At 42.2% G+C, this 25,424-nt stretch overlaps 1 protein-coding gene and 1 non-coding gene across 2 annotated transcripts in view; both read left to right on the top strand.

The window, feature by feature from the left end:
- The window catches only part of LOC115197525 (carbohydrate sulfotransferase 8), a 100,359-nt gene that overhangs the window by 54,219 nt on the left and 20,716 nt on the right, over positions 1-25,424 (top strand). The gene's annotated exons all lie outside the window — the stretch shown is intronic.
- LOC115197838 (U7 small nuclear RNA) lies at positions 7,684-7,736 on the top strand. The gene has a single exon (XR_003879079.1). It is a non-coding gene; the product is annotated as a U7 small nuclear RNA (small nuclear RNA).

Here is a 25,424-nt window from a genome sequence, read left to right as displayed (position 1 = left end):
TTTGCAAGACCTGCCACATCCAACGAGCATCGAAGCCGGTGTAGTAGGATTAAATCTTAGTCCTGTATTGATGCTTTGCCTGTTTTATGCTTCGTCGGAGGGCATAGCAGGATTTCTTATTCGCGTCCGGGTTAGAGTCCTGCTCCTTCAAAGAGGCAGCTCTACCATTTAGCTCAGTGTGGATGTTGCCTGTAATCCATGGCTTCTGGTTGGGGTATGAACGTACGGTCACTGTGGGGACGACATCATCAATGCACTTATTTATGATGCCAGTGACAAATGTGGTCTACTCCTCAATGCCATCGGAAGAATCTAGGAACCTATTCCAGTCTGTGCCAGCTACAGTCCTGTAGCTTAGCATTTGCATCATCTGACCACTTCCGTATTGAGTGAGCCACTGGTTCTTTCTGCTTTAGTTTTTGCTTGTAAGCAGGAATCAGGAGGATAGCGTTATGATCAGATTTGCTAAATGGAGGGCGAGGGAATGCTTTGTATGCATCTCTGTGTGTGGATAAAGGTGGTCTACAGTTTTTTTCCTCTGGTTGCACATGCTGGTAGAAATTAGGTAAAACTGATTTCAGTAACTTGTTTAAAAAAATCCCAAAAAATGTAAAATAGAAAAGTGGTGCATGCATATGTATTCACCCCTTTTGCTATGAAGCCCCTAAATAAGATCTGGTGCAACCAATTACCTTCAGAAATCACATAATTAGTTAAATAAAGTCCACCTGTGTACAATCTAATTGTCACATGATCTGTCTCATGATCTCAGTATGTATACACACTCCTGTTCTGAAAGGCCCCAGAGTCTGCAACACCAAGCAAGCAGCACCATGAAGATCAACGAGTTCTCCAAACAGGTCAGGGACAAAGTTGTGGAGAAGTACAGATCAGGATTGGGTTATAAAAAATATCCAAAACTTTGAACATCCCACGGAGCACTATTAAATCCATTATTAAAAAATGGAAAGAATACGGCACCACAACAAACCTGCCAAGAGAGGGCCGCCCACCAAAACTCACAGACCAGGTAAGGAGGGCATTAATCAGAGAGGCAACAAGGAAACCAAAGAGAACCCTGAAGGAGCTGCAATGCTCCACAGCGGAGATTGGAGTATCTGTCCATAGGACCACTTTAAGCTGTACACTCCACAGAGCTGGGCTTTACGGAAGAGTGGCCAGAAAAAAGTCATTGCTTAAAGAAAAAAATAAGCAAACACGTTTGGTGTTCGCCAAAAGGCATGTGGGAGACTCCCCAAACATATGGAAACCCAATACCTCCCATCACCGAGAATACCATCCCCACAGTGAAGCATGGTGGTGGTGGCAGCATCATGCTGTGGGCATGTTTTTCCATTGGCAGGGACTGGGAAACTAGTCAGAATTGAAGGAATGATAGATGGCGCTAAATACAGGGGAATTCTTTCGGGAAACCTGTGAGGCCGGTTGGACGTACTCCCAAATTCTCAAACTTGACATTGGAGACATAGCCCTGGGAAGGAGGGGTGCTGAGGAGCACCCCTCGAAAATAAGGGAATAAAAAATATATATTAATAAAAAATAAAAATAAACACAATTAAAATGCAATGGCTGTTTACTGTAATGGCAGACATTAGGACCATGGAGAGCATTCCTCGGAGAGCAGCTACCAGCCTGTGCTCCTTTTCTGTCACTTTTAGAAAGCAGAGGGCAGACACAGTGTAATTTGCTTTGCCGGTCAGCTGTTTAGGCAGTGCGCCGATTGCTTTGAATTTGATGTTGGCATTTGAAATTGGCCTTGTAAGCCTTGTTGTAATCTGATAGCCAGGGGTTAATTTAATTGGGAATTGGGAGGTGGGGGTCCCTCCTTTTTGGTGACCATTAGAAACCAAAAGCTGTTTTATTGTTATTAAAACATAGGTTGTGAAAGCTGTAAGCCTAATTGTTATTTTCATTTATTCACCCAGTAGGCTAGTGCAATTTTGATTTAATGTAGGTCTATTGGTATGAAAATAAATAACTGAACAATTTGCTATTTAGAGCATTTCCCCAAAATTATTTTTGGCTTCAAAGACAATAACAATTGTAGGCTATAACAAATGTGCATTGTCATGCAGTGACAGAATGATAATTGAGATAATGCAAATAATTAATGATAACCTAGTTGGGATAACTTTTTTAACTTGTTGCTGTAGGCCTACATAATCATCCTCTGCCTGCACCCCTACCTGTAGCCTACCTGCCTCTGGTATAATGCATTTCCACCTCTCACTCTATCAGTCTTGTCCATCTTCCTGAATTAAAATGTGATATTCTAACAGATCAATCTTGCAGAAAAAACATCATTCAATATAACTAAGTTATTTAGCTATAGTGTGGATGTAGGGCTGTTTTTGTACATAATGAGCACCCAGATGCTGCATAGGCAACACAATAATATCAGACAGAGACAAGCTGGTCTGGGGAAAAATGTTTGCGGCCGCCTCTGTGTTGGCTACAATGTTGCAATATTAATATTCTCAGAGCAGTCTTATTCCATTGCGAATAATGCAGACAGGCAAATACAAAAATGAGCTGAGCGTACACATTATAAGGAACATCTCTGAATGCAGAGCAACAATTTTCGTGTGGAGCGCATGAGACAATCACAATGTCATAGTACACTGTATGCACCGTTACACAAGGGTGATTTCCTATAGCCTATAGCAGGGGGTCTGCAACCTTTTTCATATGAGTGACAATTTACAATTGATCCTACAATTTCTAAAGATCTACGTGCCAGTTATCATTTTAATTTAAGCATTGTAGGCTACTCAACTGTGCCCAGAAAATGTCTAACTGCCCACAAACTGAATAGCCTAATTCTAGCTGGCTACTTGACAGAGACGCTGTCCATTCAGCCACACCCCATGGAGCTCCACTATGCCTACCTGTACCGAGGCGCTTAGTGTGTAGATGTTTCTTCATTCCTTGGTTGAGTTTGTTCGTCTTTATGTGTCCCTGTCGATTGTAGGCCTAAGTCATTCCTTTGATGCATACCTTTTATTTCAATGCATGTGTAGGATTTATCTGGCATAGTTTGCATTTGCAGTTAGCTGTTTTATGCTCTGGTTACTTTCACATTGATGTCGGTATTTGAAGTCAGCCTTGATAGCGTGTATTATGCATCTACTTCATGTTGCACTGTATGCACTGTTCCACAAGTAGGCTAAATTAGTCAATTTAGCCTAAGTATGATGGGGTTGAGTAGTACATTGCACACGCCATTCCACAGATTTTAAACCAAATATATTGCAGTGATAATGTCCATGGGACATTTTTGTTTGTTTTTGCTGTTCTCTCACCCCCCAAGTCGGCGAAAAAATGCAGCACCCCCAACAAACTTCCGCAGGTATGTTTGGAGGCGGCTTATGGTGGAGAAATTAACATTACATTCTCTGTCAACAGCTCTGGTGGACATTCCTGCAGTCAGCATGCCAATTGAACACTCCCTCAAAACTATGGCATTGTATTGTGAGACAAAACAGCATATTTTAGAGTGGCCTTTTTATTGTCCACAGAACAAGGTGCACCTGTGTAATGATCATGCTGTTTAATCAGCTTCTTGACATGCCACACTTATCAGGTAGATGGATTATCTTGGCAAAGGAGAAATACTCACAAACAGGGATGTAAACACATATATTTTTGTTCAGTATAAATACCTTGTCACGTTACTGATATCATAAAGGAAGGTTCAGGAATTTATATTTATTGCAGACACATTTTGGAGTGCGCTCCTTCGTCACTTTATTAGTGGTCTGCTCTCTGTGTCTGCAGCCTGTAGCCTGTGTATTCAGACTGTAAAGCATCCAGTGTTTTAACATTTAGTTGTACATTTCTCACAGTAATCATCTGGTCGTTTACCTAAACAGATTAGTTCCTCCTGATGTTTTATTCAAAAGATTTTTTCTCTCTGAGGCCTTGCTTCATATCATATCGCTTGCCGTTGCCTTGAATAGACGTGAGCTCAACAACTGTCATATGAATAACACAAAGCGCAATGAATAATACATTACAGAGGACTGTGTGTGTGGGTGAGTGTGGGGTTGAGTGGAATGGTGCCAAACAAACCATGAGCTCACTTTACAGGTTAAAGCACTGACCCCCTCTCATATATACAGTACCAGTCAAAAGTTTGGACACACCTTTTCATTCAAGGGTTTTTCTTTATTTTTACAATTTTCTACATTGTAGCATAATAGTGAAGACATCAAACCTATGAAATAACGCATATGGAATCATGTAATTATGAGGGCACAAGGCGAGAACCAGATGCAGACACAGGAGGCAGATGATTAGAGTCCAAGATGTTTGTTAACAATCCAAAAGGGGTAGGCAACAGAATGGTTGTGGACAGGCAGAAGGTCAAAACCAGTTCAGAGTTCCAGAGGTACAGAATGGCAAGCAGGCTCGAGGTCAGGGCAGGCAGAATGGTCAGGCAGGTGGGAATGGAGTCCAGAAAAACAGGCAAAGGCCAAAACCGGGAGGACTAGTAAAATAGAATAGAAAAGCAGGCGCACGGGGAAAAACATACTTGTTGATTTGAACAACAAATTCTTATTTTCAATGACGGCCTAGGAACAGTGGGTTAACTGCCTTGTTCAGGGGCAGAATGACAGATTTTCACCTTGTCAGCTCAGGGATTCTATCTTGAAACCTTTCGGTTACTAGTCCAACGCTCTAACCACTAGGCTACCTGCCGCCCCAGATTCTTCAAAGTATTCTTCAAATTCTTCAAAGTAGCCACCCTTTGCCTTGATGACAGCTTTGCACACTCTTGGTATTCTCTCAACCAGCTCACCTGGAATGCCTTTCCAATAGTCTTTAGAAGCTTCTGGTCGGCTAATTGACATAATTTGAGTCAATTGGAGGAGTACCTGTGGATGTATGTCAAGGCCTACCTTCAAACTCAGTGCCTCTTTGCTTGACATCATGGCACTTATCCAAAGTACGTTCATCTCGAGGAGACTGAACGCGTCTCCTTCCTGAGCGGTATGCCGGCTGCGTGGTCCCATGGTGTTTATACTTGCGTACTATTGTTTGTACAGATGAACGTGGTACCTTCAGGCGTTTGGAAATTGCTCCCAAGGATGAACCCGACTTGTGGAGCTCTCCAATTTCTTTTCAGAGGTCTTGGCTGATTTCTTTTGATTTTCCCATGATGTCAAGCAGAGAGGCACTGAGTTTGAAGGTAGGCCTTGAAATACATCCACAGGTACAACTCCAATTGACTCAGGCTAATTGACATCATTTATCAGAAGCTTCTAAAGCCATGACATAATTTTCGGGAATTTTCCAAGCTGTTTAAAGGCACAGTCAACTTAGTGTATGTAAACTTCTGACCAACTGGAATTGTGATACAGTGAATTATAAGTGAAATAATCTGTCTGTAAACAATTTTTGGAAAAATGACTTGTGTCATGCACGAAGTAGATGTCCTAACCGACTTGCCAAAACTATAGTTTGTTAACAAGAAATTTGTGGAGTGGTTGAAAAACGAGTTTTAATGACTCCAACCTAAGTGTATGTAAACTTCTGACTTCAACTGTACATAACGTTGTCGTTTGCTTGGAGTTGTTGGTGCATCAGTGGACCTCAGCTTCACAACGCCCTCCAACACACTGCGGACCACTTTGACCGCAGTGTAAAAATCTGTTTGCTTATGCCTGGAGTCATTTCTTCGGAGGATTGAGAAGACTTTCACCATGGTGGCTATAAACTGAAGGCCGGGGTCAGTCACCACCTTCAGCAGCCCTGTAGCCTCCAGTCTTACTTCTGGGTTGTACGAATGCATGTATTCTATGTCAGAGAGGAACTTCACAATGCTGTCACTTCTTTTAACAACCACTGACACAGTAGCCAGGGGTCCCCTTCTCCTTTGGCTTTGTTTGGGTAATTTGTCGAAGCCAATTTTTTATATCCATCGTGTGGCAGATTAGCTGGTTCGAGCTAGCGAAATAGGCTAAGGCTAATAACACTAATGCTTTTTAGAGCTAGCAAAGAAGCTAACTTAACTCTGTAGTGGTGGGGTGAGGCAAAGTGAGTGAAGCAACTTCAAGGGTAAACTTGAACCTGCTCTTACAAATAAAAATCAAATATTACAGGGGGAGGCATATCACATTATTCAAGTTTTTCCCCACTTTTTATGGAAACCCAAAGGAGTCATACCTAACTGCCCCATAGGCTTTCCATAGCCCTTCTACGCACACTGCTGTGTGCTCTGACCATTGTGCTGACAGCGGAGATTTTGCACCAACCTGCCACTCGATCATTTAACTTTTGGGGTATTTTTATATAAGGACATAAAACTGAAGAGGCACAATTTTCAACTGAGGAGGATAAGCCCCCTTTGGCCCCCTCATGGAGCCGGGCCCGAAACACAGTGAACTTAAAACACAAAATATTTGAAATGTTTAAGTCTCAAATAGACACAGTGAACTTAAAACACAAAACATTTGAAATCTTCTGAGACTTAAACACACCAACAGCTCTGTACAGTCAAACAAAGAAGGCAGGAAGAAAGGATATATTGAGGGCATAGGCAAGGTGTTGAAGGAAGGAGAGATAAATGGGACACAGTAAGGTAAGGTGTTGGCAGGCTGTTGCAATGTGGGTGAGGGAGGGAGAGAGGGAGGAAGGGAGGAGTAGAGATGGAGGGGGTAACCCACCCACAATACTACAGTTTACTATAGAGTACTACAGTAATTACTATAGAATTATGTTGTAAACTGTAGTATACTGTAGAAAACTATACTACACACTGTAGTATATCTCGATCATGTGTAGTACTTACTATAGAATGTTGTAGTATACTGTAGAATACTTTAGGGCACCAGGTAGCCAAGCGGTTAGAGTGTTGGGAAAGTCACTGAATTCTCGCTGGTTCGAATCCCCTAGCCAACAGAAAAATCTATATGTGCCCTTGAGCAAGGCACTTAGAGCTAATTGCTCCTTTAAGTCGCTCTGGATGAGAACTTGTGCAAAAATGTACAGTAAATACTACAATATTGTCCTCAAAAACACTACACTGTTTTAACTATAGTAAATACTACAGTATTTAATTTGCACATACCCTTCTCATTCTCCTCCCACATATCCTACATTGTGCCAGCCATAAGTAAGAAATATACAAGTATGCACTGATCCTGGCCCATGTTGACTCCAATGCTTCCCACAATTATGTCAAGTTGGCTGTATGTCTTTTGAATTGTGTACCATTCTTAATACACACAGGAAAATGTTGAGCGTGAAAATCCCTGCAGCATTGCAGTTATTGACACAAACCGGTTCGCCTGGCACCTACTATCATACCCCGTTCAAAGGCTCTTACATTCAAAGGGTCTCCCCATTCACCATCTGAGTGATACAAATACACAATCCATGTCTCAATTGTCTCAAGGCTTAAAAATCCTTCTTTAACCTGTCTCCTCCCCTTCATCTACACTGATTGAACTGGATTTAACAAGTGACATAATAAGGGATCATAGCTTTCACCTGGATTCAGTTGGTCAGTCTACAGTATGTCATGAAAAGAGCAGGTGTACTTAATATTTTGTATACTCAGTGTAGACCATACATTGTGTTCCCTGCAGGTTATAGAAAATAGTAGAAGTGCTGAACTATCTGTTCAGACCCCAGTCCTACCTATCGACAGGTTATGAAAAATGTGCTCTTTTAGTATTTCTCCAGTAGGTTTCCTCAAGGAGAAAGCCTCTGCTTCTATGTCAAATGTAATATAACAAAAACACTATAGTAAATGCTACAGTAATGCCTGCCTAAACACTACAGTAAATACTACAGTATACTACAGCGCAAAAACACTAGAGTAAATTCTACAGTATACTACAATCGTCAAATCCACTTCTTTAATTACTATAGTATATACTACAATTTTATTTTACTACAGTATTTATACTATAGTTAACTGTTAATTTATTCCATATCATAAACTGGGTGGTTCGAGCCCTGAATGCTGATTGGCTGACAGCCATGGTATATCAGACATTATAAACTGGGTGGTTCAAGCCCTGAATGCGGATTGACTGACAGCCGTGTTATATCAGACCGTATACCATGGGTATGACAAAACATTTATTTCTACTGCTCTAATTACGTTGGTAACCAGTTTATAATAGCAATAAGGCACCTCAGGGTTTGTGGTATATGGCCAATATACCTCGGCTAATGGCTATATCCAGGCACTCCGCGTTGTGTTGTGCTAAGAACAGCCCTTAGCCGTGGTATATTGGCCATATACCACAAACCCTGAGGTGCCTTATTGCTTAAATATACTATACAATTTTCATGTGGGAAGGTAGGGGGTTGCAATGTGGGGGATGTAGGTAGGGAGAGAAAGAGAGAGAGGGAAGGAAGGGGAAGAGATGAAGGAGCTGCAGTAAGGCACGGTGTTGGCAGGGCGTTGTAATGTGGGCGAAGACGAGGGAGAGTTTCCAAAGTGTTGATTCATTCTAAAAAGAACTGGCAGAGACACAATAGACTAGACACCATCCAGCAGAGAAGACACTGTGACCTGTCGGCTGGGCAGAGTCATGGAATGTAGAGCGTCTACACTGTGTCACGACACAGACACTGTCTGAACAGACGGCTGCACTGCAAAGGCAGTCTAGATCAGGGGTGGGCAACTGGCCCCCCTTTTAGTAGACCCGCGGACCATAAAAAAAAAAACGTTAAAACTAAAAACATTCCTCTTCACTGTCAAGAGGGAGACCGCTAAAATGTTTTGCTCGCAAGGTGGGGTGCGTATGGATGTGGGTACGCAGACCCACGAGCCTCTGTGACCCCTTATGATGAGTTCTGTTTTTTTTGTGGCCTCCACCCCCATCAAAGTTGCCCATCCTTGGTCTAGACACTATATAACCCCAACAGGACTCCAAAGACAGTCTAGACACTATATAAGCCCAACAGGACTCCAAAGACAATCTAGACACTATACAACCACAACAGGACTCCAAAGACAGTCTAGACACTATATAAGCCCAACATGACTCCAAAGACAGTCGAGACTCTATACAACCACAACAGGACTCCAAAGACAGTCTAGACACTATACATTTACATTTACGTCATTTTAGCAGACGCTCTTATCCAGAGCGACTTACTATACAACCCCAACAGGACTACAAAGACTGTCTAGACTCTATACAACCCTGGATGCTTTGGTATGGATTGAGGTTTTAAAAAACATATACCATAATAGTATTTGACATGATTTTTGAATGGCTACCTCCTCTCTGTACCCCACACATCGAGCAGTGGATTTCAAACACAGATTAATCCACAAAGGCAAGGGAGTTTTCCCAATGCCTTGCAAAGAAGGGCACCTATTGGTAGATGGGTAAAACATTTTAAAAAGCAGACAGTGAATATCCATTTGAGCATGGTTGTCAAGGCTTTGGGTAACTGGTGAAAAGGAGTCAGGAGCAGGAGAGCTGAGATGCGTGGACAAGGTATTTAATACACAAAAAACACCAGTATAGAAACAATACAACGGTGTGTGAAATATACCGGTACCACGAAAATTACATTACATTTACGTCATTTAGCAGACGCTCTTATCCAGAGCGACTTACAAATTGGTGCATTCACCTTATGATGTCCAGTGGAACAACCACTTTACAATAGTACATCTATATCTTTTTTTGGGGGGGAGGGGGTTGTAAGGATTACTTTATCCTATCCCAGGTATTCCTTAAAGAGGTGGGGTTTCCGGTGTCTCCGGAAGGTGGTGATTGACTCCGAGATATGTTTAGAAGGATGAGAGCAGAGGAGAGAGAGTTAGCTGTAGCAGTGCGGAGAGCCTCCGTGACACAGAGAAGAGCAGTCTCAGTTGAATGACCAGTCTTGAAACCTGACTGATTTGGATCAAGAAGGTCATTCTGAGAGAGATAGCAAGAGAGCTGGCCAAGGTCGGCACGCTCAAGAGTTTTGGAGAGAAAAGAAAGAAGGGATACTGGTCTGTAGTTGTTGACATCGGAGGGATCGAGTGTAGGTTTTTTGAGAAGGGGTGCAACTCTCGCTCTCTTGAAGACGGAAGGGACGTAGCCAGCGGTCAAGGATGAGTTGATGAGCGAGGTGAGGTAAGGGAGAAGGTCTCCGGAAATGGTCTGGAGAAGAGAGGAGGGGATAGGGTCAAGCGGGCAGGTTGTTGGGCGGCCGACCGTCACAAGTCACAAGATTTCATCTGGAGAGAGAGGGGAGAAAGAGGTCAAAGCATAGGGTAGGGCAATGTGAGCAGGACCAGCGGTGTCGTTTGAATTAGCAAACGAGGATCGGATGTCGTCAACCTTCTTTTCAAAATGGTTGACGAAGTCATCCGCAGAGAGGGAGGAGGGAGGGGGAGGAAGATTCAAGAGGGAGGAAAAGGTGGCAAAGAGCTTCCTAGGGTTAGAGGCAGATGCTTGGAATTCAGAGTGTTAGAAAGTGGCTTTAGCAGCAGAAACAGAGGAAGAAAATGTAGAGGAGGGAGTGAAAAGATGCCAGGTCCGCAGGGAGGCTAGTTTTCCTCCATTTCCGCTTGGCTGCCCGGAGCCCTGTTCTGTGAGCTCGCAATGAGTCGTCAAGCCATGGAGCAGGAGGGAAGGACCGAGCCGGCCGGGAGGATAGGGGACATAGAGAGTCAAAGGATGCAGAAAGGGAGGAGAGGAGGGTTGAGGAAGCAAAATCAGGAGATTGGTTGGAGAAGGATTGAGCAGAGGGAAGAGATGATAGGATGGAAGAGGAGAGAGTAGCAGGAGAAAGAGAGCGAAGGTTGCGACGGCGCAATACCATCTGAGTAGGGGCAGAGTGAGTAGTGTTGGAGGAGAGCGAGAGGGAAAAGGATACAAGGTAGTGGTCGGAGACTTGGAGGGGAGTTGCAGTGAGATTAGTAGAAGAACAGCATCTAGTAAAGTTGAGGTCAAGCGCATTGCCTTCCTTGTGAGTAGGGGGGGCGGTGAGAGGGTGAGGTCAAAAGAGGAGAGGAGTGGAAAGAAGGAGGCAGAGAGAAATTAGTCAAAGGTAGACGTAGGGAGGTTAAAGTCACCCAGAACTGTGAGGGGTGAGCCATCCTCAGGAAAGGAACTTATCAACGCGTCAAGCTCATTGATGAACTCTCCAAGGGAACCTGGAGGGCGATAAATGATAAGGATGTTAAGCTTGAATGGGCTAGTGACTGTGACAGCATGGAATTCAAAGGAGGAGATAGACAGATGGGTCAGGGGAGAAAGAGAGAATGTCCACTTGGGAGAGATGAGGATTCCAGTGCCACCACCCCGCTGACCAGATGCTCTCGGGGTATGCGAGAACACGTGGTCAGACGAGGAGAGAGCAGTAGGAGTAGCAGTGTTTTCTGTGGTAATCCATGTTTCCGTCAGCGCCAAGAAGTCGAGAGACTGGAGGGTAGCATAGGCTGAGATGAACTCTGCCTTGTTGGCCACAGACCGGCAGTTCCAGAGGCTGCCGGAGACCTGGAACTCCACGTGGGTCGTGCGCGCTGGGACCACCACGTTAGAGTGGAAGCAGCCACGCGGTGTGAAGCGTTTGTACAGCCTGTGCAGAGAGGAGAGAACAGGGATAGACAGACACATAGTTACACGGGTGCATATTACAAAACCGGGCAACAAAATACCAGCCGTCAGAAACAGCCATTAACATAGAACAAACACGCACAATTACATGTGGGAAACAGAGAGTTAAATAATGAACATGTAATGGGGGAATTGAAACTAGGTGTGAAAAACCCACAGACAAAACAAATGGAAAATGAAAAGTGGATCGGCGATGGCTAGAAGACTGGTGACGTCGACCGCCAAGCGCCGCCCGAACAAGGAGAGAGACCGACCTCGGCGGAAGTCGTGACAATGGTGAAGTTATTCATTACACTTTAGATGGTGTATCAATAAACCCAGTCACTACAAAGATACAGGTGTCCTTCCTAACTCAGTTGCCAGAGTGGAAGGAAACCGCTCAGGGATTTCACCGAGGCCAATTGTGACTTTAAAACAGTTACAGAGTTTAATGGTTGTGATTGGAGAAAACTGAGGATGGATCAACAACATTGTAGTTACTCCACAATACTAACCTAAATGACAGAGTGAAAAGAAGGAAGCCTGTACAGAATAACATAAGGCACTAAAGTAAAACTGCAAGAAATGTGGCAAAGAAAGGAACTTTATATCCTGAATACAAAATGTTATGTTTGGTTCAAATCCAACACAACACATCACTGAGTACCACTCTTCATATTTTCAATTATGGTGGTGGCTGCATCATGTTATGGTTATTCTTGTCATCGGCAAAGACTAGGGAGTATTTTTGGGGTTAAAAATAAATGTAATATAGCTAAGCACAGGCAAAATTCTAGAGGAAAACCTGGTTCAGTCTGCTTTCCAACAGACACTGTGAGACAAATTCCCCTTTCAGCAGAACAATAACCTAAAACACAAGGTCAAATATACCCTGGAGTTGCTTACGAAGACAATATTGCATGTTCATAAGTGGCCGATTTACAGCTTTGACTTAAATCTGCTTGAAAATGTATGGCCAGACTTGAAAATGGCTGTCTAGCAATGATCAACAACCAACTTGACAGAGCTTGAAGAATTTTTTAAAATAATAATGTGCAAATATTGTACAATCCAGGTGTGCAAAGCTCTTAGAGACTTACCCCCAAACACTCACAGCTGTAATCACTGCCAAAGTTGATTATAACATCTACTGACTCAGGGATGTGAATATTTATGTAAATTTGACATTTATGTATTTCATTTTCAGTAAATTTGCTACAATTTCTAAAAACATGTGTTCACTTTGTCATTATGGAGTATTGTGTGTACAGTCGTGGCTAAAAGTTTTGAGATTAACACAAATATTAATTTCAACAAAGGTTGCTGCTTCAGTGTCTTTAGATATTTTAGTCAGATGTTACTATGGAATAGTGAAGTATAATTACAAGCATTTCATTGTCAAAGGCTTTTATTGACAATTACATGAAGTTGATGCAAAAAGTCAATCTTTGCAGTGTTGACCCTTCTTTTTCAAGACCTCTGCAATCCGCCCTAGCATGCTGTCAATTAACTTCTGGGACACATCTTGACTGATGGCAGCCCATTCTTGCATAATCAATGCTTGGAGTTTGTCAGAATTTGTGGGTTTTTGTTTGTCCACCCGCCTCTTGAGGATTGACCACAAGTTCTCAATTGGATTAAGGTCTGGGGAGTTTCCTGGTCATGGACCCAAAATATCTATGTTTTGTTCCCCGAGCCACTTAGTTATCCCTTTTGCCTTATGGCAAGGTGCTCCATCATGCTGGAAAAGGCATTGTTCGTCACCAAACTGTTCCTGGATGGTTGGGAGAAGTTGCTCTCGGAGGATGTGTTGGTACCATTCTTTATTCATCCCTGTGTTCTTAGGCAAAATTGTGAGTGAGCCCACTCCCTTGGCTGAGAAGCAACCCCAGTGGTCTCAGGATGCTTTACTTTTGGCATGACACAGGATTGATGGTAGCACTCACCTTGTCTTCTGCGGACAAGCTTTTTTTCCGGATGCCCCAAACAATCGGAAGGGGATTCATCAGAGAAAATGACTACCCCAGTCCTCAGCAGTCCAATCCCTGTACCCTTTGCAGAATATCAGTCTGTCCCTGATGTTTTTCCTGGAGAGAAGTGGCTTCTTTGCTGCCCTTCTTGACACCAGGCCATCCTCCAAAAGTCTTCGCCTCACTATGCATGCAGATGCACTCACACCTGCCTGCTGCGATTCCTCAGCAAGCTCTGTACTGGTAGTACCCCGATCCCACAGCTGAATCAACTTTAGGAGACGGTCCTGGTGCTTGCTGGACTTTCTTGGGCGCCCTGAAGCCTTCACAACAAGCCTTCCGCTCTCCTTGAAGTTCTTGATGTTCCGATTAAATGGTTGATTTAGGTGCAATCTTACTGGCAGCAATATCCTTGCCTGTGAAGTCCTTTTTGTGCAAAGCAATGATGACTGCATGCGTTTCCTTGCAGGTAACCATGGTTGACAGAGGAAGAACAATGATTCCAAGCACCACCCTCCTTTTGAAGCTTCCAGTCTGTTATTCAAACTCAATCAGCATGACAGAGTGATCTCCAGCCTTGTCCTCGTCAACACTCACTCCTGTGTTAACGAGAGAATCACTGACATGATGTCAGCTGGTCCTTTTGTGGCAGGGCTGAAATGCAGTGGAAATGTTTTTGGGGGACTCAGTTCATTTGCATGGCAAAGAGGGACTTTGCAATTAACTGCAATTCATCTGATCACTCTTCATAACATTCTGGAGTATATGCAAATTGCCATCATATAAACCAAGGCAGCAGACTTTGTGAAAATGTATATTTGTGTCATTCTCAAAACTTGTGGCCAAATTGGTGAGAGAAAAATCGGTGAGAGAAAAATATATATTTAATCCATTTTGAATTCAGGCTGTAACACAACACAACAAAATGTGGAATAAGTCAAGGGGTATGAATACTTTCTGGCATGTCAATTTTTCAGGGAATTAATGTTCATGGGACGTCCCTCGGGCTATGGCAATCATGTACAGTGAGCTCCAAAAGTATTGGGAGAGTGACACTGTTTTTGTTGTTTTGGCTCTGTACTCCAGCACTTTGCATTTGAAATGATACAATCACTATGAGGTTAAAGACTGTCAGCTTTCATTTGAGGGTATTTTCATCCATATCGGGAGAACCGTTCAGAAATTACAGCACTTTTTGTACAAAGTCCCCCCATTTTAGGGAACCAAAAGTATTGGGACAAATTCACTTATGTGTATTAAAGTAGTTTAGAATTTGGTCCCATATTCCTAGCACGCAATGGTTACATCAAGCTTGTGAATGTACAAACTTGTTTGATGCATAGTGTTTTGTAATATAATCCATCCATATGGAATCAAAAGCATTTTTAAAATCAACAAAACATGCAAATACTTTTCCTCTGCTGTTGTGATGAACATGCTGGCTTATTGGTGTGTGTAATGTGTGTATGTGGTCTGCTGTTCTGTGTTTGGGTAGAAAGACAATGAATTTTTTGCAGAGAGCGTTGTGTGAGGAATGTTTCTATTCGGTCATTGAGAATATAGCAGAAAAGTTTCCCCATGTTACTGGTGACACATATTCCCATATAGTTATTAGGGTCTAATTTGCCACCTTTTTATACACAGTACCAGTCCAACATTTGGACACACCTACTCATTCAAGGGTTTCTCTTTATTTGAACTATTTTCTACATTGTAGAATAATAGTGAAGACATCAAAACTATGAAATAACACATATGGAATCATGTAGTAACCAAAAAAGTGTTAAAGAAAATAAAAAATGTCTTTTATATTTGAGATTCTTAAAAGTAGCCACCCTTTGCCTTGATGACAGCTTTGCACTCTCTTGGCATTCTCTCAACTAGCTTCACCTGGAATTATTTTCCAACAGTTTTGAAGGAGTTCCCACATATGCTTAGCACATGTTGGCTGCTTTTCCTTCCCTCTGCCGTCCAACTCATCCCAAACCATCTCAATTGGGTTGAGGTTGGGTGATTGTGGAGGCCAGGTCATCTGATGCAGCACTCCATCACTATCCTTCTTGGTCAAACAGCCCTTACACATGACTGGGGGGTCAGGCCCAGCCAATCAGAATGAGTTCCCCACAAAAGGGCTTTATTACAGACAGAAATACTCCTCTGTTTCATCAGCTGTCCGAGTGTCTGGTGTCATACGATCCCGCAGGTGAAGAAGCCGGATATGGAGGTCCTGGGCTGGTTCAGTTACACGTGGTCTGAGGTTGTGAGGCTGGTTGAACGTACTGACAAATTCTCTAAAACGACATTGGAGGCGGGTTATGGCAGAGAAATTAACAGAAAATTATCTGGCAACAACTCTGGTGGACATGCCTGCAGTCAGCATGCCAATTGCTCGCTCCCTCAAAACTTGATACATCTGTGGCATTGTGTTGTGCACATTTTAGAGTGGGCTTTTATTGTCCCCAGTACAAGGTGTACCTGTGTAATAATCATGTTGTTTAATAAGTTTCTTCATATGCCACACCTGTCAGCTGGATGGATTATCTTGGCAAAGGAGAATTGCTCATTAACATGGATGTAAAGAAATTTGTACACAAAAGTTGAGAGAAATAAGCTTTTTGTTCATATGGAACATTTCTGGGATCTTTTATTTCAGCTCATGAAACATTGGACCGACACTTTACATGTTTTGTTTATATTTTTGTTCAGTATGTATGGGCACCATTCTGCATGGAGAGCTCTCAGCTCTGTTTTTTAAATGTTGCGCTCATGGTATGCTCTATGCAGCTGTAGGGGTTTGGAGTCGGATAGGCTCTGCTATACGATAGACAGTTTAGGTTGAGTTAAGTCGGGTCTCTTTCCCTCTCAGTCTCTGTCCCTCTCCTCTCACTCACGCACTCTCTACCTCTTCTCTTCTCTCCCCCTTGTGGTAGATATCAAGTGATCTGGAGCAGTCCTTGCAATAGATTCCCACTTCTATTTTCTATTAGTTTACAATTCTAAACTTGACGAAAAGGGAATGGGAATAATATCAAATAAGGAACATGGCATTCCTTCGCCCTCGGCTTACAGGCCTGCTCTTGCCCATGTCAAACATGTAGGTGTACAAGCCCACTAGTCTAGCAAGCAACACAGTGCTGGGCATGGCCCAGCGAGTGGTGCTTTCCACCCACTGGTGCTGGATCGAGGTTAGTGCTTTATCTGTCCATTTCTGTTCAGTTTTAATAGGCACAATCTTATTTACAACACCCCTCTTGTTATCTCTCTCTCTCACACACACACCTGTTGTAATTACAGTGCCTTCAGAAAGTATTCAGACCCCTTCACTGTTTCCACATTTTGTTACTTTACAGCCTTATTCCAAAATGGATGAAATAAAAAAATGGCCTCATCAATATACACACAATACCCGACAATGACAAAGAAAACAGAAATTCCTTATTTACATAAATATTCAGACCCTTTGCTATGAGACTCGAAATTGAGCTCAGGTGCATCCCCAAATACAGGTATGCCGAGCTTGTAGCGTCATACCCAAGAAGACTCAAGTATGTAATCGCTGCCAAAGGTGCTTCAACAAAGTACTGAGTAAAGGGTCTTCATACTTATGTAAATGTGATATTTCAGATTTTTTTGTTGTTGATACATTTACAAACATTTCTCGAAACCTGTTTTTGTTTTGTCATTATGGGGTATTGTGTGTAGATTGATGAGGTGGAAAAAAAACATTTAATACATTTGAAAATAAGGCTGTAACATAACATAATGTGGAAAAAGTTAAGGGGTCTGAATATTTTCTGAATACACTGTCTGCAGTTCAAAGAAATGTGCACTCTGTTCACAATGGTCTATTCTTAGGCGTCGAGTGAAGTGCAACATTGTAGCCTATCAAATCAATCAACTGGGTCCGACCCAATGACTGTATATATGAACGTCCGGCCGAAAGCTGTCGCTAGCGAACTTATAACATTGTATATCAACTAGCCTATTCTGGGGCCTCAGAGTTTCCCACATCAGTGAGCTTGGGACAGACACAGCTGTTTTTGCGCAAAGTGTTCAGGTATTATAGGACGTTTCCACTGGATACTGTATATGGGATCCTCAGAGCATGACATTTTGCACTTTCACACCGAGGCTTGGTGACTATCATTGGAAAGATTTTTCAAATACTGTAGCTAGGGTTCCATCCAATTGGTGACAGACTTTCATGCAAATATTCTCATATATGCATAAATAAAATATCAGCATAAAGGACTTTCTGCGGATATAAATCAGTGCGTGATGACGTAGCGTACACGAAATGTACTTCAATGTGTTTCCATCGCATTTTCAACTCTACAAATAGTTTTTTTCACAAAAACTGTGCCTACTCTGGTCTTGGCACGTGCACTCCAGGCCAACAGCTCACAGATATAGTGCAGGTAGGCTAGTCTACATAATGAGATTATTATGGATAATTATTGTTATTATGGATTATGGATATTATTATGGATAAGATTATTATGGATAAGAATAATACAAATAGTATTTGTATTTGTCAAATGGCAGTCAATCATCATTCATCATGTCACCAGAATCAGAGACTTGATATTTATTGGAAAGGAGCATTAAGATCACCATGCACTTTCACCACCCTGTGAAGTTATTTCATCTGTAGCCATAGCCGCGGGACGTAGGGGTGCTGAGAGTGCTATAGCACCCCTTGAAAAATGAGAATAAAAATAAAATATTACAAAATATAACATTGGGGGTTGCATTATTATTATTATTATTACTAGTCCTGTATTAGTGGACTGATATAACCGTCTGTAGCGCAGGCAAAAAATATATAATTTTATATGGTATGATTTTACTCGCATAAAAACTGTGTATGGAAACATGGTTAGTAAGGAACTATTATCATTCACAATGGATATATATATACAGTTGAAGTCGGAAGTTTACATACACCTTAGCCAAATACAATTAAACTCAGTTTTTCACAATTCCTGACATTTAATCCTAGTAAAAAATTCCCTGTCTTAGGTCAGTTAGGATCACCACTTTATTTTAAGAATGTGAAATGTCAGAATAATAGTAGAGAGATTGATTTATTTCAGCTTTTATTTCTTTAATCACATTCCCAGTGGGTCAGAAGTTTACATACACTCAATTAGTATTTGGTAGCATTGCCTCTAAATTGTTTAACTTGGGTCAAACGTTTCGGGTAGCCTTCCACAAGCTTCCCACAATAATTTGGGTGAATTTTGGCCCATTCCTCCTGACAGAGCTGGTGTAACTGAGTCAGGTTTGTAGGCCTCCTTGCTCGCACTACGCTTTTTCAGTTCTGCCCACAAATGTTCTATGGGATTGAGGTCTGGGCTTTGTGATGGCCACTCCAATACCTTGACTTTGTTGTCCTTAAGCCATTTTGCCACACGTTTGGAAGTATGCTTGGGGCCATTGCCCATTTGGAAGATGCATTTGCGACCAAGCTTCAACTTCCTGACTGATGTCTTGAGATATTGCTTCAATATCTCCACATAATTTTCCTCCCTCATGATGCCATCTATTTTGTGACGTTCACCAGTCCCTCCTGCAGCAAAGCACCCCCACAACATAATGCTACCACCGCCGTGCTTCACGGTTGGGATGGTGTTCTTCAGCTTGCAAGCCTCCCCCTTTTTCCTCCAAACATAACGATGGTCATTATGGTTAAACAGTTACATTTTTGTTTCAGCAGACCAGAGGACATTTCTCCAAAAAGTACGATCTTTGTCTCCATGTGCACTTGCAAACCATAGTCTGGCTTTTTTATGGTGGTTTTGGAGCAGTGGCTTCTTCCTTGCTGAGCGGCCTTTCAGGTTATGTCGATATAGGACTCGTTTTACTGTGGATATAGATAATTTTGTACCTGTTTCCTTCAGCATCTTCACAAGGCTTTGCTATTGTTGTGGGATTGATTTGCACTTTTTGCACCAAAGTACGTTCATCTCTAGGAGACAGAGCGCGTCTCCTTCCTGAGCGGTATGACGGCTGCGTGGTCCCATGGTGTTTATAGTTGCATACTATTGTTTGTACAGATGAATGTGGTACCTTCAGGCGTTTGGAAATTGCTCCCAAGGATGAACCAGACTTGTGGTCTACAATTTTTTTCCTGAGGTCTTGGCTGATTTCTTTTGATTTTCCCATGATGTCACGCAAAGAGGCACTGAGTTTGAAGGTAGGCCTTGATATACATCCACAGGTACACCTCCAATTGACTCAAATTATGTCAATTAGACTATCAGAATCTTCTAAAGCCATGACATCATTTTCTGGAATTTTCCAAGCTGTTTAAAGGCACAGTCAACTTAGTGTATGTACATTTCTGACCAACTGGAATTGTGATACAGTGAATTATAAGTGAAATAATCTGTCTGTAAACAATTGTTGGAAAAATTACTTGTGTCATGCACAAAGTCGATGTCCTAATCGACTTGCCAAAACTATAGTTTGTTAACAAGATATTTGTGGAGTGGTTGAAAAACGAGTTTTAATGACTCCAACCTAAGTGTATGTAAACTTCCGACTTCAACTGTATATATTTTACTGACTTTGTTGACATACTGTGTAAGGTGAAGGAAAGTTACTGAGATGCTCAGCTTATTAGTGGTGATGAGTTAAGACAGTCAGAAATCAGACATCAACAAATGGGTACTTTCCTACATTTGCACACAGCAGGCTAGTTAGCCTACTTATTTTTTTTTATTAGGCAAGTCAGTTAAGAACAAATTCTTATTTACCTTACTTAAGGGATTTGATCTTGCAATCTTTCAGTTACAGGCTCAACACTCTAACCACTAGGCTACCTGCCACCCCAAGTATATTCGTATGCTCTGTCAACATTAAAAGGACAGTGAAACCAGACATATGCTCATTGCTCATATGGAGCGCTCCAAACAAAATACAATGAAAGATATTGACAAAACTCATAAATTACAGTACGAAATATAACAAAAGTTGTTTTTCAGAAGTATATCCGGTTGTGATCTCTGCAAACAACGTTTTCCCTCCGAGAATGAGAACGGTAAATGACTGTAGGCCAACATCTTCGCCACACACCCTTCCTTTTCTTCTTTTCTTAACATTTCAAATTATACTCACGACACATTATCTTCACGCATATTTTAGATGCATTGCTTTTCACTGACAACCGTATCTCAATAATCAGGTAGGCCTTTTGCCACTGCCCAAATTGTAGGCTTCCAAACTAGACATATTGGCCTACACACTTGTGATTTGAAACAATCCACAGCGTTAAAATAAGCTAATGATTCTCTATGGCTAAGTCATGCTCTCTGGTGAAGTATTAAAAGGTTCTGGATAGAACCAAAAAGGGTTATTTTGCTTGCTTCATATGGCACTCCTAAAGGTTCTATGTACAGTAGGAACCCTACAAACCCCACAGCGGGTTCTGATAGAACCGTAAGGGGTACCATATATTTCGAAGAGTGAATCTTATCCTACTACTCATCACATTCGTAATTGCATTTTATTGGTAGCCTGTAAGCACTTTATTATAAAGGTCGATTTTTTTCAAACCCCGTACTCAGCACCCTCTACTCAAAACATCTTCCCCATGGCTATGACTCTATTAGTAACATCCAGAACTCTGCACTGGGCTCTTTCTAGTCCTCATCATCTACTACTCTCTGTATCAAAATCTACTGTAAAATACTCTAGTTGTGTCAACTTGAAAAAGATAAGTTACCCCTCAAGAGGTGATGTCCAGGCCCCGGCTGAAATCTAATTAGCACAATAAAAGAATCCCCATCAAATTCCGTCTGTTTAAGCCAGAAATATCATTTTGTTTGCGTGGGCTGTGTGTCTCAGTCCACCCCATCCACCGATTACCACCTTCCGCATTCGTATGAAGTCGATACCGCAGATCTGCCAACTTCTGTCTGTGGCATCCAAACAGTATGGGCTACACACTAATATGACTCTCACGAACACATACATGTCAGTTGTTTTGCTCTAGGATGTCCACATGCCTCACAAGACTTGTCTTATGGTAGCCCACTACCAGTTCAAAAAATGAATGGAAGTATACTGTATATGGAAGTAGTTTAGTGCCAAAAAAGGGTTAAAAATGGGTTAAATCTTTATAAAAAATGATTTCCTAATCTTTCTTATAATCCCTCAGATATAGGACAGACACTTCAAAACAAAAATCCTGTAGATTTATTTGACTGTCTGTTTTTCCAGATCTGTTATTCAATGTGTTTTTATGGGCTAATCGCAGTAAGGCAAATTCAATGTTAAATCAAATATATATTTTTCAATTTTCTTTGATACCTAAAGGGGTACTAAAACTCCTTGGTAAGACGATCTTAAAACAATTCCATATGTTAGCTTTGTATAATCTCATTAGATCAAGTTGAGTTGACTTATCGTATTCGGTCTTTATTTTCTCTCTCACCACTGAACAAAAACGGACACCACAACTCCATAGAGACTAAAACATTTCCCTCTTAACTCAAAGAAGTGCAACTGTAGCTAAACATTAATGTAGCGAAACAAAGCAACAAAGCCAACTCAAACTCCTCCTGATCATCGTCACAGCACAGGTGCGTTTACTGACATGTGACCTGGGCTGATGGTGTTCCTTCATTCCCGTGGGAACCTAATTAATTACACTCTGTCATGTTTTCTGCTCAGCTCAGCACCTGCTTCGGCCCAGCCAATCCCAGTGGAGCCTGTGTGGTGTTCTACAGCTGAGGCTTTGGCCAGTGACCTGGGAATGCAGTGGTGCTAATGATAGTGGGAGGGGGTCTCACTGTCTCTGACACATGCACATACACAGAGTAGACACTTGTACAGACGCACAAAGACACTCTTGCTGATACACACACATACTGTATACAAACACATGTTCACACACGTATACGTAACAATGGCGCCGGAGAAGAAGGCTGACGTTTTATGTGTCCCCAACCGATTGGGTTTTTTGTTTGTTTATTAGCGTTTTTTGTAACTTATTTTTTTACTTATTTTGGACATAATGTTGCCGCTACCGTCTCTTATGACTGAAAATAACTTCTGGACATCAGTACTGCAATTACTCACCACAGACTAGCAGAATCCTTTTATTCCTTTAACGTGTCTGACGAGCCCGACACAAATAATATACTGCTTTCTCGGGAACAGGCCCAGATCCCTGTGATTTCCTTGAAGAGGAGGTCGGAGGAAAATGGGCCAGAGGGCGGGCTGCCTTCTGAGAATTCGTAGGCGATCGAATAAACCCCCACTTCCTTCCATTCTGCTAGAAAATGTGCAATTTTTGGAGAATAAAATCGATGACCTACGCGAAAGATTAAACTACCAACGGGACATTCAAAACTGTAACATCTTATGCTTCACGGAGTTGTGACTGCACGACGACACTATCAACATACAGCTGGTTGTTTGAACGCTGTACCGGCAGGACAGAACAGCGGCGTCTGGTAAGACAAGGGGCGGCGGACCACATTTACTCCACACACAGAGACTCATACAAAGCTCTCCCTTGCCCTCCATTTGGCAAATCTGACCATAATTCTATCCTCCTGATTCCTGCTTACAAGAAAAAATTAAAGCAGGAAGCAGCAGTGACTAGATCAATAAAAAAGTAGTCAGACGAAGCAGATGCCACGCTACAGGACTGTTTTGCTAGCAGAGACTGGAAAGTGTTCCGGTATTACTCCAATGGCACTCGAAAGGTTAAATCCAGTTGAAGTCGGAAGTTTACATACACCTTAGCCAAATACATTTAAACTCAGTTTTTCACAATTCCTGACATTTAATCCTAGTAAAAATTCCCTGTCTTAGGTCAGTTAGGATCACCACTTTATTTTAAGAATGTGAAATGTCAGAATAATAGTAGAGATAATGATTTATTTCAGCTTTTATTTCTTTCATCACATTCCCAGTGGGTCAGAAGTTTACATACACTCAATTAGTATTTGGTAGCATTGCCTTTAAATTGTTTAACTTGGGTCAAACGTTTCGGGTAGCCTTCCACAAGCTTCCCACAATAATTTGGGTGAATTTTGGCCCATTCCTCCTGACAGAGCTGGTGTAACTGAGTCAGGTTTGTAGTCCTCCTTGCTCACACACGCTTTTTCAGTTCTGCCCACAAATGTTCTATGGGATTGAGGTCAGAGTTTTGTGATGGCCACTCCAATACCTTGACTTTGTTGTCCTTAAGCCATTTTGCCACAACTTTGGAAGTATGCTTGGGGTTATTGTCAATTTGGAAGACCCATTTGCGACCAAGCTTTAACTTCCTGACTGATGTCTTGAGATGTTGTTCCAATATATCCACATAATTTTCCTCCCTCATGATGCCATCTATTTTGTGACGTGCACCAGTCCCTCCTGCAGCAAAGCACCCCCACAACATGATGCTGCCACCCCCGTGCTTCATGGTTGGGATGATGTTCTTCGGCTTGCAAGCGTCCCCCTTTTTCCTCCAAACATAACGATGGTCATTATGGCCAAACAGTTTTATTTTTGTTTCATCAGACCAGAAGACATTTCTCCAAAAAGTACAATCTTTGTCCCCATGTGCAGTTGCAAACCATAGTCTGGCTTTTTTATGGCCGTTTTGGAGCAGTGGCTTCTTCCTTGCTGAGCGGCCTTTCAGGTTATGTCGATATAGGACTCGTTTTACTGTGGATATAGATACTTTTGTACCGGTTTCCTCCGGCATCTTCACAAGGTCCTTTGCTGTTGTTCTGGGATTGATTTGCACTTTTCGCACCAAAGTACATCTCGAGGAGACAGAATGCGTCTCCTTCCTGAGCTGTATGCCGGCTGCGTGGTCCCATGGTGTTTATACTTGCATACTATTGTTTGTACAGATGAATGTGGTACCTTCAGACATTTGGAAATTGCTCCCAAGGATGAACCAGACTTGTGGAGGTCTACAATTTTTTTCCTGAGGTCTTCCTGAGGTCCTGAGGGCTGATTTCTTTTGATTTTCCGATGATGTCAAGCAAAGAGGCACTGAGTTTGAAGATAGGCCTTGAAATACATCCACAGGTACACCTCCAGTTGACTGAAATTATGTCAATTAGCCTATCAGAAGCTTCTAAAGCCATGACATCATTTTCTGGAATTTTCCAAGCTGTTTAAAGGCACAGTCAACTTAGTGTATGTACATTTCTGACCCACTGGAATTGTGATACAGTGAATTATAAGTGAAATAATATGTCTGTACCCAATTTTTGGAAAAATAACTTGTGTCATGCACAAAGTAGATGTCCTAACCAACTTACCAAAACTATCATTTGTTAACAAGAAATGTGTGGAGTGGTTGAAAAATGAGTTAATGACTCCAACCTAAGTGTAAGTCTGACTTCAACTGTACATACCCCAACCAGAAGCCATGGATTACAGGTTAACATCCGCACTGAGCTAAAGCCTAGAGCTGCCACTTTCAAGGAGCGGGACTCTAACCCGGAAGCTAATAAGAAATCCCGCTATGCCCTCTGACGAACCATCAAACAGGCAAAGCTTCAATACAGGACTATGATCGAATCGCACTACACCGACTCTGACGGTTGTCGGATGTGGCAGGGCTTGCAAACCATTACAGACTACAAAGGGAAGCACAGCCGAGAGCTGCCCAGTGACACCCAGTGCCTACCAGACGAGCTAAACTAATTATATGCTCACTTCAAGGCAAATAACACTGAAACATGCATGAGGGCACCAGCTGTTCCAGTGTGAGTAAGACCTTTAAACAGGTCAACATTCACATGGCCGCAGGGCTAGATGGATTACCAGGACGTGTACTGCGAGCATGCACCAACCAACTGGCAAGTGTCTTCACTGACAAATTTCAACCACTCCCTGTCCGAGTCTG

The sequence above is a fragment of the Salmo trutta genome, chromosome 7, assembly GCF_901001165.1.
Source record: "Salmo trutta chromosome 7, fSalTru1.1, whole genome shotgun sequence".
In the NCBI taxonomy this organism is placed as follows: domain Eukaryota; kingdom Metazoa; phylum Chordata; class Actinopteri; order Salmoniformes; family Salmonidae; genus Salmo; species Salmo trutta.
This window is presented reverse-complemented; position numbering and strand designations above follow the sequence as displayed.